General features: G+C 49.8%; 1 protein-coding gene across 1 annotated transcript in view; it reads left to right on the top strand.

Annotated features, from left to right (window-relative positions):
- CASZ1 (castor zinc finger 1) overlaps positions 1-16,450 on the top strand; it is a 196,927-nt gene that overhangs the window by 76,928 nt on the left and 103,549 nt on the right. The window lies entirely within an intron of this gene.

Here is a 16,450-nt window from a genome sequence, read left to right as displayed (position 1 = left end):
CTTTTGAAATATCATCAGTGTGTGAGGTGGAATGAAACACCTTTGGGGAAGGGAAGGTCAGAGACTGAAATATCTTTCTGGAGAAGGGCAGAAAGCCAGGCTGGAAAGGTGAGAGGCATGGACACTGTGGAGGGGGAAGAGGAATGGGGTGAGGGTGGTGAGGAGGGATGCCAGGAGGCCAAGGCTGGGCACAGAGTGGGACTGCGTGCAGCGGTGGAGCCATGCCAGCGCAGATCCTGTTTGGCCGGAGCGGCGAGCAGATGCGTGGCCGTGGGTGGGTGGTGGTAGGGAGCCCAGTCGGGCGGGAGTGCGCTGGGGCAGGCGCGGGCGGGCGGCTGCAGCGACTTCCAGGCGGATGATTATTTTATGGAGTCCTCAGAAGTCCAAAGTTATGTGTGTTTGTTAAGCGCCATAACGCTGAGTTTATTTAATGTGGTTTTAACTGCTGCGTGCTTTTATAAATCAAAATAATTAAAAATAATAAATTTGAAGGTTAAACAACAGCCTGTGCTGGGGCAAAGGAGAGAGAATGTTTCTGGGCTCTGTTTGCAGGGAGGGAAACAGGGGTTCCCAACAGCTGCCTGCGCCACTGTCACATCACTTGAGGGCTGGGGGCAGGTTTCAGGCTGGTGTAACAGGGAAAAGGCAGTGCCAAAGTCCAGCCTGTGGCACAGTCATACGCCTTCACACCCTGTCAAGGCCATAATGAAGAAGGGCACATCCAAGTGGCAGCCCCAGTTGTGTCCTCATGGCAGCCAAAGATCGCTGGTTCTCTTCCTCTTCTCCTAGTTTTAAAGCACCTACAGACACTTGGATTTGCTGTACTCCTCATAGGATTTTCCGGCTATCAATATTCTTGTTGTTGCAGGGCATTTCTATTGATGCCACATCTCAGCCTTGCATTATTTACACAGAGCTATTGAATCTGTCCCATTATTCAGGACAGCTTGACAGAGCCCAGCCTCCCTCTTCAAAGGTTAAACAGGCCAGGTCCCCTCACAACATGGGCTCAGGGCTTGGGAAACACAGGGCTCCAAACACCTACCTCCCTCTACACACATTCCCTTTCATTTTAGCTCAGAAAGGTTACCCTGAGGCGCCGGGGACTGGGAAGTGGAGGGTGCTGGAGAGTGTGTGTGTCTCTTTAAATGCTCTTTCTGTCAGCGTGATAAGGAATTTGATGGCTTTATCAGAAATACCAAAGCTTTATTTAGCAGGGTGAGGCGAGCGCCACTCAGCCCCTCACAATCTGCTGATAAATTGGAAAGAAAAGAAAGAGGAAAAGAAAAGAAAAGAAAAGAAAAGAAAAGAAAAGAAAAGAAAAGAAAAGAAAAGAAAAGAAAAGAAAAGAAAAGAAAAGAAAAGAAAAGAAAAGAAAAGAAAAGAAAAGAAAAGAAAAGAAAAGAAAAGAAAAGAAAAGAAAAAAGAAAAGAAAAGAAAAGAAAAGAAAAGAAAAGAAAAGAAAAGAAAAGAAAAGAAAAGAAAAGAAAAGAAAAGAAAAGAAAAGAAAAGAAAAGAAAAGAAAAGAAAAGAAAAGAAAAGAAAAGAAAAGAAAAGAAAAGAAAAGAAAAGAGAAAAGAGAAAAAGGCAGTGGGAAGAGGAAAGTCTAAACTTTCCATTATTGTATTTGGGCATGGCTCAACTTCCAGAGAACGTGCAGCTGGACACAGTCCAAACATGACCACAGCCCCTTTGGATGGTGAGGCCAGGTGCATGTTAGTGTCCTTGATCGAGACTAGAGCTCTTGTGAAGCACAGAAGCAGCTTGGGTTTGTCCCATTTTCTCTTCTGCTGTCCCCACTGTTCACCTGATTGTATCTCTTGCATTATCCCTTTTCTTCTTTTGTCCCCAGTTTGCTGGATGGATTATCTTTCCTTTTACCTCCACCCATGGTACTCAAGCATTTTTAGGGCAACATCTGGGCTATAGTACAAGCCTTTGGATATAAAGGCCTCACTATTCTTTCTCAGTCCCTCAGACTATGGATTTCAACAAGAGGTTTGAATTTGGCTGTTTCCTGAATCTCTGCCTTACCTGGAGTTTCCCTGCCAGGTTATGTGAGTGGGAGGCACAGCAGTAAAGTGGGAAAGGAGAGGTGTCTGATGGGGTCATTAGACACGGTATGGAAGTGAATTCTGCAAAGTATTCCTTCTTCACCATGGAACATTCACAGCTGGAATAGGAAACCACCCCCAGATCAGGTTTTGTCCCAGCCCGCATTACTAGTCCAGCTGCAAGAGGACAGGCTGGCATTTGAGGGGCATATCCACCCTTGGATTTTGCAGTCCTTCCAGTGTCCCACTGGGCTGTGAGAGGATGTCTGTCAGTGCTCACCCCGGTTCTCCTACTGATGGGCATCCCTCAGAGGGGGAGTGGACAGAGTTGAGGAGCTGGTTTGTGCGAGATGTTGCTCTCCCACAGCAGAGATACGTGATCTGATTTATCTCTTGCAGACCCCTGTATCCTGGGGACCTCCTGCAGTGAGAGCAAAGCCAAGTCACAGAAATCTTCCTTCATGCACTGTTGATGGGTTTGGGGAAAGCAGTGCTGAGTGAGGAGTCTGGGATCACAACCCCATCCTGCCTGCACTGTGTAATGCTACCACTGCTTTCCTTCTAAGCAGGCTAAACGTCAATTTTGTAGTTAATTCACAGAACTGGGAGTCAAGTGTCCTAGTCCCTAGCCACAGCACTTCCAACTCCCCTCCATGGAAATCTACTGCCTTCTCTTTGCCTCTGTGGGAGCACTCTATGCACGTGAGCAGAGCAGTGCCTGGGTTTGCAGCAGAGCAAGGAGTGTGCAGCGTTTTCCAGAAGATGCCCATTGCCAGGGCTGCATCAAGGTTGAAGCAGTTGCGCCTCCTTACTGACACAAACCTGGCCCCATGGTTGTGCAGCTGTCTGAGATCTGGGTTGGGAGGTGCTCAAGACAGACCCAGTATTTCTCCTGATCTGCATTTATCATTAACACATGACATCTATTATATATAACATTGCTGTGTTTTGTTGTTCATCGCGTGCCTGCATGCAGGCCACACACATTGTGACAGCTTTGGTCCCTTCTTGATGTCGTGCCTCCACACCTTTTCTTTCCATTTTTGTGTTCATTCTTACTCCTCCTCTTTCCTTTCTCTCTTTCGTTTGATTTTTCCTCTCCCCTCGGCTTGCACGCATGCACACAGGCAAACACATACGGATACAAAGCCCTTTCACAGTTGGATCATCTGTTCTTGGCTCTCACCCACATCTCTTTTTGATGTGGTTTCTGGAGGGTTTGGGCCAAGTCCCCCATTTCTCTCTCTGACATCAGGAAGCCTGCTGCAGCCTCTGACTCCAGCCGGATCTGGTTAACTCTCTTAGGAAACCTTGCCACCTACCAGAGTACAACTAGTGCTCTGAGCCTGGCTGGAAAGGAGAAAGAGGGCTTGATCTGCGCTGCGTTACAGCCTGATGTTCTAGAGTTACTCAGGATTTACACTGATTTGCATGAGCACAGAACAAGGTTCTGAGCTGATGGAGTGTCTGGAGGTACTGACTACAGAGCTGCTCCTTCAGAAGATATTTCTCTTGTTGGGGTTGTATGGTTGCTTTCCCTCTGCAAAGCTGGCTGCATAGGAGCAGTCCCCTGAGCTCCAGGCAGGGCTCTGCCTCTCAGCTCCCATTTTGGGGCTTCTTGTAAGAATTTAAAAGCACATTTTCTCTTGCCCTCAGCCTGGGACATCTCTTGGTTTTTTTGAAGCCCTGTCTGGTGCAATGCTGTCCCTCTGACAGGGAGGACAACCTGTTCACTTGAGCACCATGTCAGAGAGAACCGTCCATGGTCCCCAGGAAACACAGCTGTCAGTCACACAGGCAATTAATTCCTCCTCAGGCAGGCCACACAAAGATGGTGTGATTGCGAGAGGGTGAGTAGAGAAGTTTGAAAAGGCTTAACAGCAACTGGGTGTAAATGACCCCTCATCTCTGGAAGGTTTTAAAGATCCACGGTCAGTTTTGGGAAGAGAGGCTTTCCTGAGTGCTCGCTGTGTGATGTCTCTGTGCGGCTGCAGCGCAGCTGGCTGAGCTCCCAAGTGCGCTGGAGTCCCCTGGGGGCTGCTGGGAATATTTGTGCTTTCAGCACAGAGCGGCTGGATGGGACAAAGGGACAGAGGCAGGGACACAGCCTGCTCTTCCCAACACCCTTCTCATGAACTGCTGCCCGAGCTGCCCTCGTGGCTTGTCTCAAATCTTGTTAAGTCAGCAGCAAAACTTTCACCAGCCTCGATAAACAGCAAACATTTTCAGTCAGGTCAGTTCTAGGGCCAGGGATGGGGTTAGGAGGGAAGTACCTGAGCGACAGTTTGCTTTAGTAGAATGGGGAAGGAGGTGAGAGTAGATTGCTTTGGGCATGGGTAATGGGGCATGGAGACCTCACTGACTCAGCCAGCACTGTGAACTCTGTCCTAGTCTCTCAAGCTGTGGCTGCTTGTCCTCTTGTCTGAAATAAGCCCATCATCTCAGCCTGCAACCTAGCAGGCTCATGTCCTCTGCCACAGTGCATCTTTCCATGTGGCACTAACTGGCCACACCAGCCAGGAGCTGGGACTGGAGGGGCTGTGGATCCTGGACCCCGTTGGCTTCTCTTGCAGCTCAGTGATGAGGTGGGGACACGTTTGCCCCATGGCTGCCCACACAGCCCACATGCAAACTTTGCATTTGCTGATGATCCTGGGCAAAATTTGTTCCTTTCTGAAAGGAAAATTTGTATAGAACTGGCTAAAAAGCCTCAGGCTACCCCAGTGTGGGCCTGGGGTGCTGGGATAGCACAGCTCCTCCCTGAAGCTGGCTAATAGAAATCAGTCCTGATTAGGATTAGTCCAGCCAGCACTGAGCTGGCAGGCTGATAATCTAATAAAAATTCCCAGGATTGGTTTACTCTGGGGAGGATTTGTGCTGGACGCAGGAGGAGCAGGATTAGCCCAGCTGTGTTAGAGAAGGGAGGGCTGCCCAGGGTGGGCCGGGAGGCTGCCGAGAGGGTGGGGGCAGCAAGATGGACAGCAAGAGTAAGTGGAAGTGACAGGGTCAGACCGGGCCTTTGTCCTACAGCCTGATTAGAGAGTCTGCCCCCAGTTTCTTACACTTTGGGATGTTGTCAGACAAACTGGAGCTTAAATCTGTCAGAGCGCAGTAGAGATTGGAGTTGACATCCCAGGAACATATTCCTTGCTGTGCAGAAATCCAGCCCTGCTGGGGAAATGTGAAATGCCCACCCCAGCCCCCTCTAAGTTGGAGGAGATGAGCTCAACGTCTTCCTTTAGCTCCGTTGGGTGGTTGGGGCTGAGCAGAGAGGCTTGTCCAGAAGCCAGGATCTGCCATGAGTGATCTGTATTGAGTTCCATACTGGTCTCTCCAGCTTCAGCCCCTAATGGAGAGGAAGTCCTGAAAGCCAGGAAATCACCAGTCCTGAAAGCCAGCTGAAATCGCCAGGCTTTGTTGCATATGGTGGCAAAGGCGCCCACCATATGTCAGTGAGAACTGGGCAGGAGATCTTTGTTCCTCAAGGAATCTTAGGGCGGGCACGAAAGCTCCTTAGCATGCAGGGAGGAGGTCTGAAGCTGCAGGCAGTGACTCTTCAGACTGGGGCTGCCAAGGACTTCTTGGGTTGCTGTTGTTGAGGAAGACCCTTAATAGGGGAGGCAGAGCAGGAAAGTAATTTTCAAGCAGTAGTAGCCAGGCCCCAGCTGTGCAGGCAGTGAGAAACAAGCTTTGCAGTGTTGTTGGTTTTTGGCAACCCTGTGAGGGCTCCATGGCCCACGCTGCGTTGCCTGGGGAGCTGCTGGTGTGTCTGGTGCAGCAGGCAGGTGTGGGGAGCTCACTCAGCCCCTCATCTGGCTGCTCTGATGGATGCTCTGCACCCTGGCAGCCTCTTTGCTGCAGGAATTCTTGGCCTGTAGTGCCTGGGATGACTGCGAAAAACAGAAGTAACCCTGAAATGTGTGTGCCCATTTCCCTCATTTTAAATCAAGAGTATATGGGGGAAGAACAAAGACTCAAAGTTTTCACCATGATATTGCACAGGATGGCCTGTTGATTGTTTCAGATATATTCTAGTGCAGAACCTAAAGGTGCTCTGACAGCCTGTTCTGGATGCCTCAGTTGTTTAATGCTCCCTAGACAAGTCAGGAGAGAAAGTAGCCCCACAATCTTCCGATTTCATCCTTTAACTCTCCCTGTTACTCCATTCTCCTCACCTTCAACTCATCTAGACTGACTTTTTTGCTCCTTGCCTGGGAATTTCATCACAAAATCCCAGACCCTCTAAATGTGTCTTATCCCTGTGGGGACACTGCAGCGAGAGACCATTTGGAGCATGGAGGGGGAGTCCTGCCAGAAGCAGAACCAGAACAGCCACTTCAGGTGCTCCTGGACACAAGGCAGGATGTATAGGATGCAAATCACTTCCCTGAGTCAGAACTTCACAGAGAAATGCCCTCTGACCTACAGAGGGTGCAGATTTTGTGAGGGGGTTTTTGTCCTTTCAGAAATGTGCTGCTCCTGTGGATGGGCTGGAGCATTTCCCAGCTGAGTGGATCTTTCTGTGGACCAGCATCCTAAAAGCTCTGGGATCTGGTGGTTGTTCGGGACACCCTCCTCTTTAACTACCAACCTCTGTCCCCCCAAAAGGTAAAAAAAAAAAGCAAAAGCCTCTAAGATGAAACCGGGATAACTAAGTAACAGGAGCCGTGTCCTCTCCAGGCTCGGGTAGCTGCATATATGATTGTCATCTTGATGAAATCCCCCCGGATGTAATGAGCTGATTTTCTGCTGTTAATATTGCATCTGCTGATGAAGGATTCGTTAGGATAATGGAACGAAGCTAAAATATAAATGACTCGCTGTCAAGAAGCAGCTTTTGCTAGTGTTCTCCTGACAGTTCCTTGGCCATGGCTAGGGAGTTTTGTGTGCTCTGCACATGTTTGCAAGGTGCGTGTGATTATTGGGTCCTGCATGTACAGGGACACACGGGAGTCAGGGTCTGATCCCTACGAGACCGCTGCCTGGGTGCCTGGAACCCTCTGGCACACCATGGGCACTAGCAGGGTTTTCTGTGCCAGAGGGGTCCAAATGGTGCTGCCTCAGAGAGCAGCAGCCAGGGAAAGTTGCTCCTTTGCTGAGCTGAGGCTGCCAGAAGAGGGGAGGGAATGTGTGCTGCTGGAAAAGCATCTGTGCCTTCACTCCAGGTCATTTTCTGATCTGGCATGTTCCTTTTCCCTTCCAGTTTAATTGCAAAAGTTGCTCTGTTTTCTTTCTGAACAAGAGAAATCAGTTTAAGCACATTATAAAGTAAAACAGATATTTGCTCACAAAGCTTTTGTGAATGCAGAGTATTGTTTTCATTGGAAAATGCAAAAAAGATCTTGATAGAAGGGTTTGTCATACTGTTGTAATCCAGCATCTGGGCAGAAAATCTCAAAGTTCCACTGTTGGTTTGGAGAGATGGGGTTGGTTTTCCTTGCAAAAAGTAGGAAAGAACCAGGGATTCAGTAAAGGGATTTTAACTTTAATGCAGTTTTGCACACGTGACCCCAGCACTAGTTTCTCACCCCATCTCAGGGCTGTGCACACATCTGAGCAGGTGTCAAATCATTGTTATCAGATGTGGAGGGCACAAACTTCTACAAAATACCTTTAAAGAATACCTTTTCAAGTGTCTTTGGTATCTTTGACTTTCTGTACATTTTGTAAAAACATTAACCAAAATATAAAATTGCCAGCCTTTCCTTTTACCCTGAGGGCATTTGGTGTTTTCCCTTCAAATCCATAGACACAGGTCCAGTTCCTGCACCCATGAGAATCTCAGCTTTCATTGTTTGTTTGGGGGGAGATTTTTTTTTAGTTTTTAATCACATTTCTTTCTCTTCTGATTACCAAGGGAAAAAAAAAAAAAAAAAAAAGAGAATGCAAACATGAACCATAATGGCTCAAAAATGAAATTAAAAGACCTTGTTCTCCATTATTATTTTTCAAATCCCATTTTTCAGCCAGTAATGTCAGGGATCAGAGCAGTGATTTTAGGTTTTTTTCCATAGCAGTTTTTCTGGAAGCGTGAGGTGGCGGTGGCCAGCCCCTCCTAACCTGCACATCTTTGGTGAATATTTGAACAAAGCATGTCCTGGCACTACTTTTGGGTAGTTCCTCTCACTGTTCAGACTCCTCTAGTGAGGAACATCAGTGGTTTAATTGAATCATTCTTTACAAAAGACCATGAATATCAATGATGGAGGAGGGTGGAGACACATGAATATGATGCTGGAAATTTTGCATTGAAGTGTATTTGATAGAAAACCGCCTTCTGACCAAGTGAAATGCAGAGAGTGTGGGGGTAAACATACATGGAGCACTTTGTCAGCTTTTTTGTGAAAACATTTCTTTGCTTTTCTTCATGATAAAGACTACATGGAAGAAAATTTTCAACTAAAAACTTATTTTCCCCAAGATATTTTCCAGGAAAAAGAACAACCTTTTCTGTCCAGAATTCTATCAGAATTTTACTTGGGCAAATCTAAGGAAATGAGTGAGATGTAATGGCCTCCCTGGAGGCCAAATGCAAGGGGCAAGTAAGCCCATGCATATCCCTGTGCCACTGAATTCCCAGAGACAACTCTGCCAGGACTCTGATATGCCAGAAAAGGCAGAACAAGGACATTTTCTAGGGAATGAGAGTTACTTCCAATGGAGAAGGGGTACAGAAAAAGTGGAAAACCTTTTGTGCTTCTGCAGTTTATATTGCACAAACTTTAAGTCCCAAACTCACAGAGGAAGAAACTGGTGAACAATTTGCAGTTTCTTTGCTACCTCTTGGCAAGAGTAACACAGCCAGTCCCAGGAAATTGCAATTTGTGAGCTGGGCTCCAAAAATGTGAGATCATCCTGGAGGTTAGGAGATGGAGTAGGGAAATGCCGAAGGGTATGACATTCTTGGACTTGCATTCTGAGTCCTTCAGCCTTTCTGGGCTTTCTGCAGAATTAGCCTCGGCAAGGGGGAGGAGGTGGGCAGGGAGGTCTGACCAGAATCCGCCCCTCTTGGCATCTCTGAGGCTTTTTATACCAGTTGTTAAAGGGCAAAGAGCCAGATCCTGAGCCAGCATTGGTATCAGCAGGGCCTCTGTGATTCACACACACTCAGGCTCTCCTCCCAGTGTCAGGGAAACTCTTTTGAGGAATTTGGTTGCAAATTCAAGCATGGCTTGGCTGGGACAGAGTGTCTGTGTTATGGGAGGGACCTCTTGGCTCTGGGGCTTGTTGTCATTTGGCAAGCTCAACCTATACCAACCAGCCTGGGGGGATAGCACAGACTTCTCAAATTCTCCACTTGGGCTTTTCTTCCATTTCCACTCTTCTCCAGGTACCCCCAGAGCCTAGCAAGCCCTGGAGTGAGGGAATCAGGTACTCTTCCCACATACCAGGTTTCTCGGCCATCACTTGGAGCATTTCTGTGTGCATGTTTCTGTGTGTCACACTTATTTTTTTTCTAGGGTCCCCTGCTTCATCATTATCTTAATCAGTGTTGTGTTAAGTTTCATGCTTCCTTTGACCTTTATTTTTGGCCTGGTTATGCTGTTTATATGCCTCTGACACTTGTCCCTATTGCCAGGGAAACTCAGCACTGAGGCCTTTCCCTTTTCCCCCACCCCCTTGTCCCTTTCTGTTTAATTTTTTTTTCTTTTTTCTTTTTTTTCTTTTTTTTTTTTTTTTTCTTTTAACATGGTTTTCCTAAAAAGTTTTTTAATCAATCAAATTTGAGGCAGAAAATAGGCTTGGTCACGCCTGGTCCTTGGGTCGTGTGACACTCACTCAGGGTCCTGACAGCTCCTCAAAGGGGGCACCCGGGATGGGGAGGGGGGGCGGCAGCGCGTTTCCCCAGGAAAGAACCCGTTTCCATGGCACTGCCCCCGCCTCTCCGCCATCCGCCAGCCCGACGTGGGCCCGAGGCTCTTCAAAAGGGGCGTTGGGAAGCGGGCGTGTGTGCGGGGCCGGGAACAAACGGAGGCGCGGGGGCGGCGGCGGCGGGGGCTGCGCCGACAGCTGCCGGCTCCTGCTCCGGAGCTCGTGGGGAGCCAGCGGGAGCGGCAGCCACGGAGCCAGGGCCCCAGCCGAATCTGCATAATCAGGCGCTTTTCATAAATGCCCCATTTTTCATCGCCATCGAAGACATTTGCTCCGGGAGAGCCGGTCACCCTGGCACGGAGGGACCGCGCCTAGCGCGTCCCGGTCCTGGTGCGCACCCCTGGCTCTGCCTCCTCACACGCTCTGCTCTCCCGCACCCTCGTCCTCCTCTGCCCTGTCCCTGCAGGCAGGCAGGTGCCCGACCCCCTGTCAGATGTAGCTCATGCTGCTGGGGCCGGCATGGAAGGGGTGTGGAGCCAGCCTCGTGGCTGTGTCACTGCCGGCTCCCACCTTGGCCCGGCATATGCCGCAGCGTCCTGGGCACTGTCGCTTTTTCCTTGGGTCCTTCCTGATTCCCTCACCTTTGCCTCTCCCCACCCTGCCCTAGGAAGCCACTTGCCCTTCTGCTGATTTTGTCCAAAGCTGTGCACCAGGATTTTAAAACCCTTTTCTTCTCCCCCAGCCCGTTTCTCAAGCTTTATTCTCTCATTCTTCTCCCTCCTGTCCTTCTTTTCCCCACGCCCTTTCCAGTTCTTCATTTGTGCAGGGCCTTTGCTTTCTCTCTTTTTTATAATTAATGATTAGCTTTAATTGGTTTGCTTAGGCAGCCTGACAGCAAATTAGCAGGAGCCAGCCCAGGGCTGCCGAATGCCAAGTTTGGGGACTGCTATGCTTTACAGATGCTGCAGCAGGAGATGAACTCCTTAGGATCCCCCCTTGGCACTCCCCTCCTGCTCTGCTGTAGCTGTGCTATGAGCTGGGGGTCCAGGGCCTTCCCTGGTCCTTGGTGCCATCTGTGCTGGGAAGCTGGGACTGGCAGTGGATGCTGTCCCTGGTCCTCTGTCCCTGGTCCTCTGTCCCTTGCCTGGCTCCAGCACTCCCTGAGTGCCCAGCAGGCACTGAGCTGCGGGGTTACCTCTGTAATGGTCTGTGTCCCTTTCCTACAGCCCAGTGCTGGTTTTCCTCCTCCTTTTTGCATGATCACCTGTATGGAGCTGGGCTCTGCTCAGCAGGTTTGAGCAGAGGGCGCAGGGTAAGAGGCAGGGCAGGATGTCCCAGGGAGCGCTGTACCCAGGGGACTCTCCAGCCCAGCAAAGCAGGTGGCTCTAGCCAGTGCTAAAGGCAGGTAATGGGGACGGGGTGCGGAGAGAGGGGGGCTTTGCTCTTTTCCTGCTTTGCAGTGATTTCCCTTTGCTTTTCTTTTCTTTGCCTTTTTTATAGCTTCCATTTTTCTTTTTTATGAGAGAGAAACTGCAGGGTTCTCCCAGGGCTGGGAAGAGTGCTTGGTCCCAGGCTGCTCCCAGCCAGATGGAGGGGAAAAGAAGGGGGGCAGTGGGCCCATAATCCTGGGAGGAGAGTTTTCCTAGTTAAAGAGGATTGGGGATAGAGTCTAGGACATTTCAGCATGCTGTTTTATGAAGAAGGGGCAGACCATGACCTATTTGGGATGCTTGTGAATTTTCAGCACAAAACTTTGCTGGGAGCGTTGGCAGCTGTGTAGCCCTACAACTGGGGATGGAGTTGGTTTGTGCTGCGCTGCTGGTGTTGCCTTGTAATAGCAGCCAAAAAAGGGAGAAATGGGAAATAACACAAGTTTCCCTCTCCTTCCCAGGCCTTTTCAGCTGAGCAGTCCAAGAGTGGCAGGAGACAATAGCTGGGTGAGGCTGCTCAACTGGATCTATAGAGCAGCCAGAATATTCCAACCCCTCTGGAAAACCAGGAAGGTTTGTTGGGCTGGTGACAGCAGGATGTGTTTCTTGTCCCCAGGAATCCTGGACTGTCAGCTGCCCTTGCTTCAGGTGTTAAATGGGGGATTTGCCCTTACTGGACACCATTCCAACCCTCCAACTGAGTGTTAATATCTACAAATGCCTTTTTATGGGATCCAGAGCACATATATAAGTGAAATCAGAGGGATGTGCTGTCTTCCTGGGATTTCTGTCATGGAGGAACAGCCTTTTTGTCAGTCACAGAGGTCCCTGCTGCATTCCAGATTCATGAAAGATGGAAGCCAGTGCAAACACGTCTGCTCTCAGATCTGCGTGTTGTTCAGCTGTGAGTGTACTGGCAAACACCATGCTGTGCTACCTTGCTGCAGCCTGGCCTCTTTCCCAAAGATTGGTACGATTATAGCTCACTCAGGTGACAACACTGATAATGCATGTAGAGACTGGAGCTGGCAGGTCTCCTGTGGGGCTCAGAGATTCAGTTGCAGGGCTTCCTCCTCTCCCCCTGCCCTGCCCGGGACATATGGCTGTGCACTCCCCCACAGCTCTCATGTCCCTTCCCAGTCCTGATGACACTCTCAAAGTCCCTCACATGGCTTTGCCAGTGTTTTGGATCTTATCTGAGCTTTGGGTTTCTGCAGAGCAAGGCTAGGGGATGAGTTTTCCTATCCTGAGGGAGGAGGGAGAGGGATGAGGAGAAGTATGGGAAAAATATTTGCTAGAAAAGTCATTGAGACCTTGCTGCCCATTTCACTTTTAGGTGGTCTTGGCTATTGCAGAGACGTCTTGGTCATAAACCAAGATGTCTCTGCAATAGCAGAAGATACATTTGATTTGTGGCAAAACTTCCATGTTCTGTGCACTTGGATAGTCTCCTTTTCTTTTTCATACCCCACCCCCTCTGAGGTGGTGTTTTAAGACCCTTTCCGCTTTCCTGTTTGCATCTCGCTGCCCTTCAGTGAACCACCTCCTCTGCTTGCTTTGCAGTCTATCAGATTTATTGCTGCTGCTATACTGATCGGGACCTTTTCAAAACTTGGTAGTGCCACTGGAGTGTCAGGCACTGCGCAAGGTTGAAGGGAGGCACAGCTTCCTCTCCAGGAGGGCAGCCATCCCTCTCCCTGCTGTCAGAGCTGTCTCTTCCCATCCGATTTTAGCAATGTGGGTGCCAGGATTCACCCTCTCCCTTTGCAGCTAAGGAGCTCCATGATAATCGTGTAGCTCTTGACAACTGAAGAGCAGCTGAGGGTCACCAGCTATTTCACTGTAGAGCTGCAGGGGGGAAACTGAGGCATGGATTTGAAAGTGCCTGAAGATGTCCTCAAAGCTCATGAAGTGACACACTGAGGGATTATCCCAGCTGTGCTCCAAGGTTCTCGTCACAACCCATCCCACAGGCTGCCAACACAACCCATCATTGCAGAGGAAACAATGGGAGCATGTGATGCCTCCTGTCTTGCCCTGCTGTGCCTTTGGCTTGTCTTGCTGCCCTTCCTTTCCTCTTCTTCCTCTGGCACTCGCTGCTCCCAGCACATGCCCTGACTCCTGCCTGGACAGCCTGAGCTGGCTCCTTTAAGGCAGGCACGCATGGGGATTGCACGCCGTGCCAGCCTTCACTGTGAGTGCCTCTCGCGCTTCCCCCTTGGAAAGTTTCCTGCCCAATTGTTATGTGCGATCCGATCTGAAAGTTGCTCTCTAAGCTTCTTGTCACATTTTGACTTAATGAAGTGCAACTGGAGTGGGAATTGGGGTTCATCACGCCAGTCTCACTGCGCTCCCTTGTTGTCAGAAAACAGGGGCGGTTGGGGACCGTAATGCAACGCTGCAAGTCGTTATCATTCCGGTCAGTCTGTTTAACACAAAATTAAACAAAGAACTAATTAGTGCCTCATGAATTAATAAATGCGCAGTTGCCGGGTAGGAAGGGGAGGAAGGAAAAAAGGTTGTTGAAGGAAAGATACTGAAAAAGTCGAATTAGGATGTTGTGTCAAGGGGAAAAAAAAAAACTGAGTCCACTTTGGCGAAGAGTTTGGATCCATTGGTTTCCTTGGAATAAGCTCCCCTCCTCCTCCTCCTGCGTCCTGCATGTCTGCTCTGGAGAGTGATGAACGACAGGCACAGGGAAGAAGCAGCCTTTCAGTGTTTCTTCAGGGAGGCTTACAAGAAAGATAGGGACAAACTTTTTAGCATGGCCTATGGTGATTGGACAAGGGGTGATGGTTTTAAGCTAAAAGAGGTACAATTTAGCCTAGATATAAGGAAGAAAATTGTTATGGGGAGGGTAGTGAGACCCTGGCACAGGTTGCTCAGTGAAGCTGTGTCTCTGCACCATCCCTGGAAGTGCTCAAGGCCAGGTTGGATGGAGCTTGGAGCAAACCAGTCTAGTGTAAAGTGTCCCTGCCTATGGCAGGGGAGTTGGACTATATGACCTTTAAAGGTCCCTTCCAACCCAAACTGCTATAGGAGTTTATGATTTTCCAGTGATGTTCCCTAGAAGCTGCATCTGGGGTCCAGTGTCCAAATACTTATCCAAAGCAGAGGTGGGAACTAAGAGGTGTGGGGTAGAGGCCCATCATTGGAAAGGAGGGAGACTTCAAAGATGTTAATGGTGAGCAAGTCTCCTGGTTTTGTCTGAAGGCTTTTTCCTGCGGAAGCCACAATTGACACAGTAACAGTGTGTAATCTCAGATTAACTGTGTCCCAGCAGCCCTCCCCCTGGTCCTTGTGCTCTCTGGCCCCTTCCCACCTGGAGGGTGCAGCGTTCCCGCAGTGGGGCTGGCCGTGGGGGCCGTGCCCGATGCCCACTCGGCCGTTCCCACAGGTGCTGTGCCGTGCCACGCTGCCGGGGAGCGGGCTTGGCTCTGGCACATTGTCAGGCAGGGAAGCAGAGCTGGGGGAGGGAAGAGTCCATCCTTAAGAGGACATGTCAAGTACAATTAGCGTTATCTGTCTAAATATGTACTGGGAACACAGAATACAAGAGGAGGCCTGGCTGGCTTTAATGGAGACATATGCAAGGTCATATTGCCTCATACAATCCCCCAATCTGATTTGGGGATTACACATTCTAAGTAAATTGGCGTTATTCCTCTTGCATCATTGATAAGCTGCAGCCAAAAGAAGAGGAGTAAAAAAAAAAACAATTAAAAACCCAATCCCAAGAATTGATCGTGCACAGGGGTTAGGGAGTGAAGGCAGGAAGGCAGAGAGTTACAGGCAGAGAGCTTGGGAAGGAGGGAGAGAACAAAAGAGAGGGAAGGAAAAAACAGTGTGACAGTGGCAGAGAAAGCAGTGGAAAGAGCAAGGAAAAAAGGGAGAACAAAGGGAAAGAGAAGGTGAAAGAAGGGATGCCAGAGTGGGAGAGGCACCTCAAATCAGGGAGCTGTTACTCCAGCCATGCCCTCAGCCTTTTTAGCATCAGGATTTGAGTGGGAAAGGAAGGAGCCAGGCTGGTTATGCACCTTCCTCACCCGAGGGGCTCTGTCCTCCTGTCCATGCATCCATCTGGGATATCTCACCAGCTCCTTCCTGCTCTGGGTCCCGGCCAACACAAGGCATCTATCTTTGGCAGTGGCAGAGTATAAGTGACAGGAGGAGGTCGTCCACATGCACAGAGTGCCAGGGCCCTGGAACGCAGGGGTGAGCCATGGCAGCAGCACGGAGTCCCCTGAATCCATCTCACTTTTGTCCTACAAGGGACTCGAGAAGGTCTCGGAAGGGCTGAGTCGCTGCTGCACCCAGAGAAGGGAACATGGGGACAGCTGGGGGTCCTGGACTCGACCACGGGCATGCTGGGCAGGACCTCGGGGCAGTTTGTCACACTACTGCCACCCTGTGCAGCTGTGAGAGCTGTTTGGGCAGGGCTGCAAATCAGAGGCTACAGGAATGGGCCAGGCACCCTTGCCACTGTGCATGCAGCCGCCCTGTGCTCCTGGCCACCTCCCAGCTCTGGGAGAGGGAAGACCCTGTCTGGCTGCAGAGCAGTCTTTCCCCAGCCATGAGCTGTCCTCCCACCCTGCCTATGCAGAATAACCCCCTCCAGAAGTCTCATGGCACGGCTTTTATGCTCTGTCACATTTTTGGAACATATGGTTTTAAATAATTCAATTTACTTTTCGTGTATTTTGCTGCGACTTTTTTTCCCTGTCCCTTTTCTCCTTTGTCCTCACTCTCTCTATTCTCCGGGGTGGAAAATGCACAGATGAGCGGATACGGGGGTTCAGTGACACAGGACCCGGTCCTGCACCCCGTCATTGAGTGCCCCACAAGGTGTGCAAGGAGGGCCTCACCATTAGCATGCAGGGGAACCTCTGGGAAAGAGGGGTCAGCAGAAAAAATGTGAAGATTGGGAAGGGAAAATCTGACACGGAGCAGAGCGCAACCTTAGATGTGTGGGCAAAGTACAGAGCAGACCAGCACAAGGTGTGTCTCTGGTACCTGGGGAGCAGGATTCAGGCCAGTAATGGCTGCTCTCTATGTGAAATTATGCCCAACCCTCATTAGGAACCTTTTTCACGGAGAAGTGCCGTGGGGTGCATGGCAGTGTGGGGTACAGCCAGGAGCAGGAAAGCATTTTGT

Source organism: Fringilla coelebs (genome assembly GCF_963513975.1).
Source record: "Fringilla coelebs genome assembly, chromosome: 22".
NCBI classification, from domain to species: domain Eukaryota; kingdom Metazoa; phylum Chordata; class Aves; order Passeriformes; family Fringillidae; genus Fringilla; species Fringilla coelebs.
The sequence above is the reverse complement of the archived record's forward strand: the minus strand, read 5'-3'. Positions and strand labels throughout refer to the sequence as shown.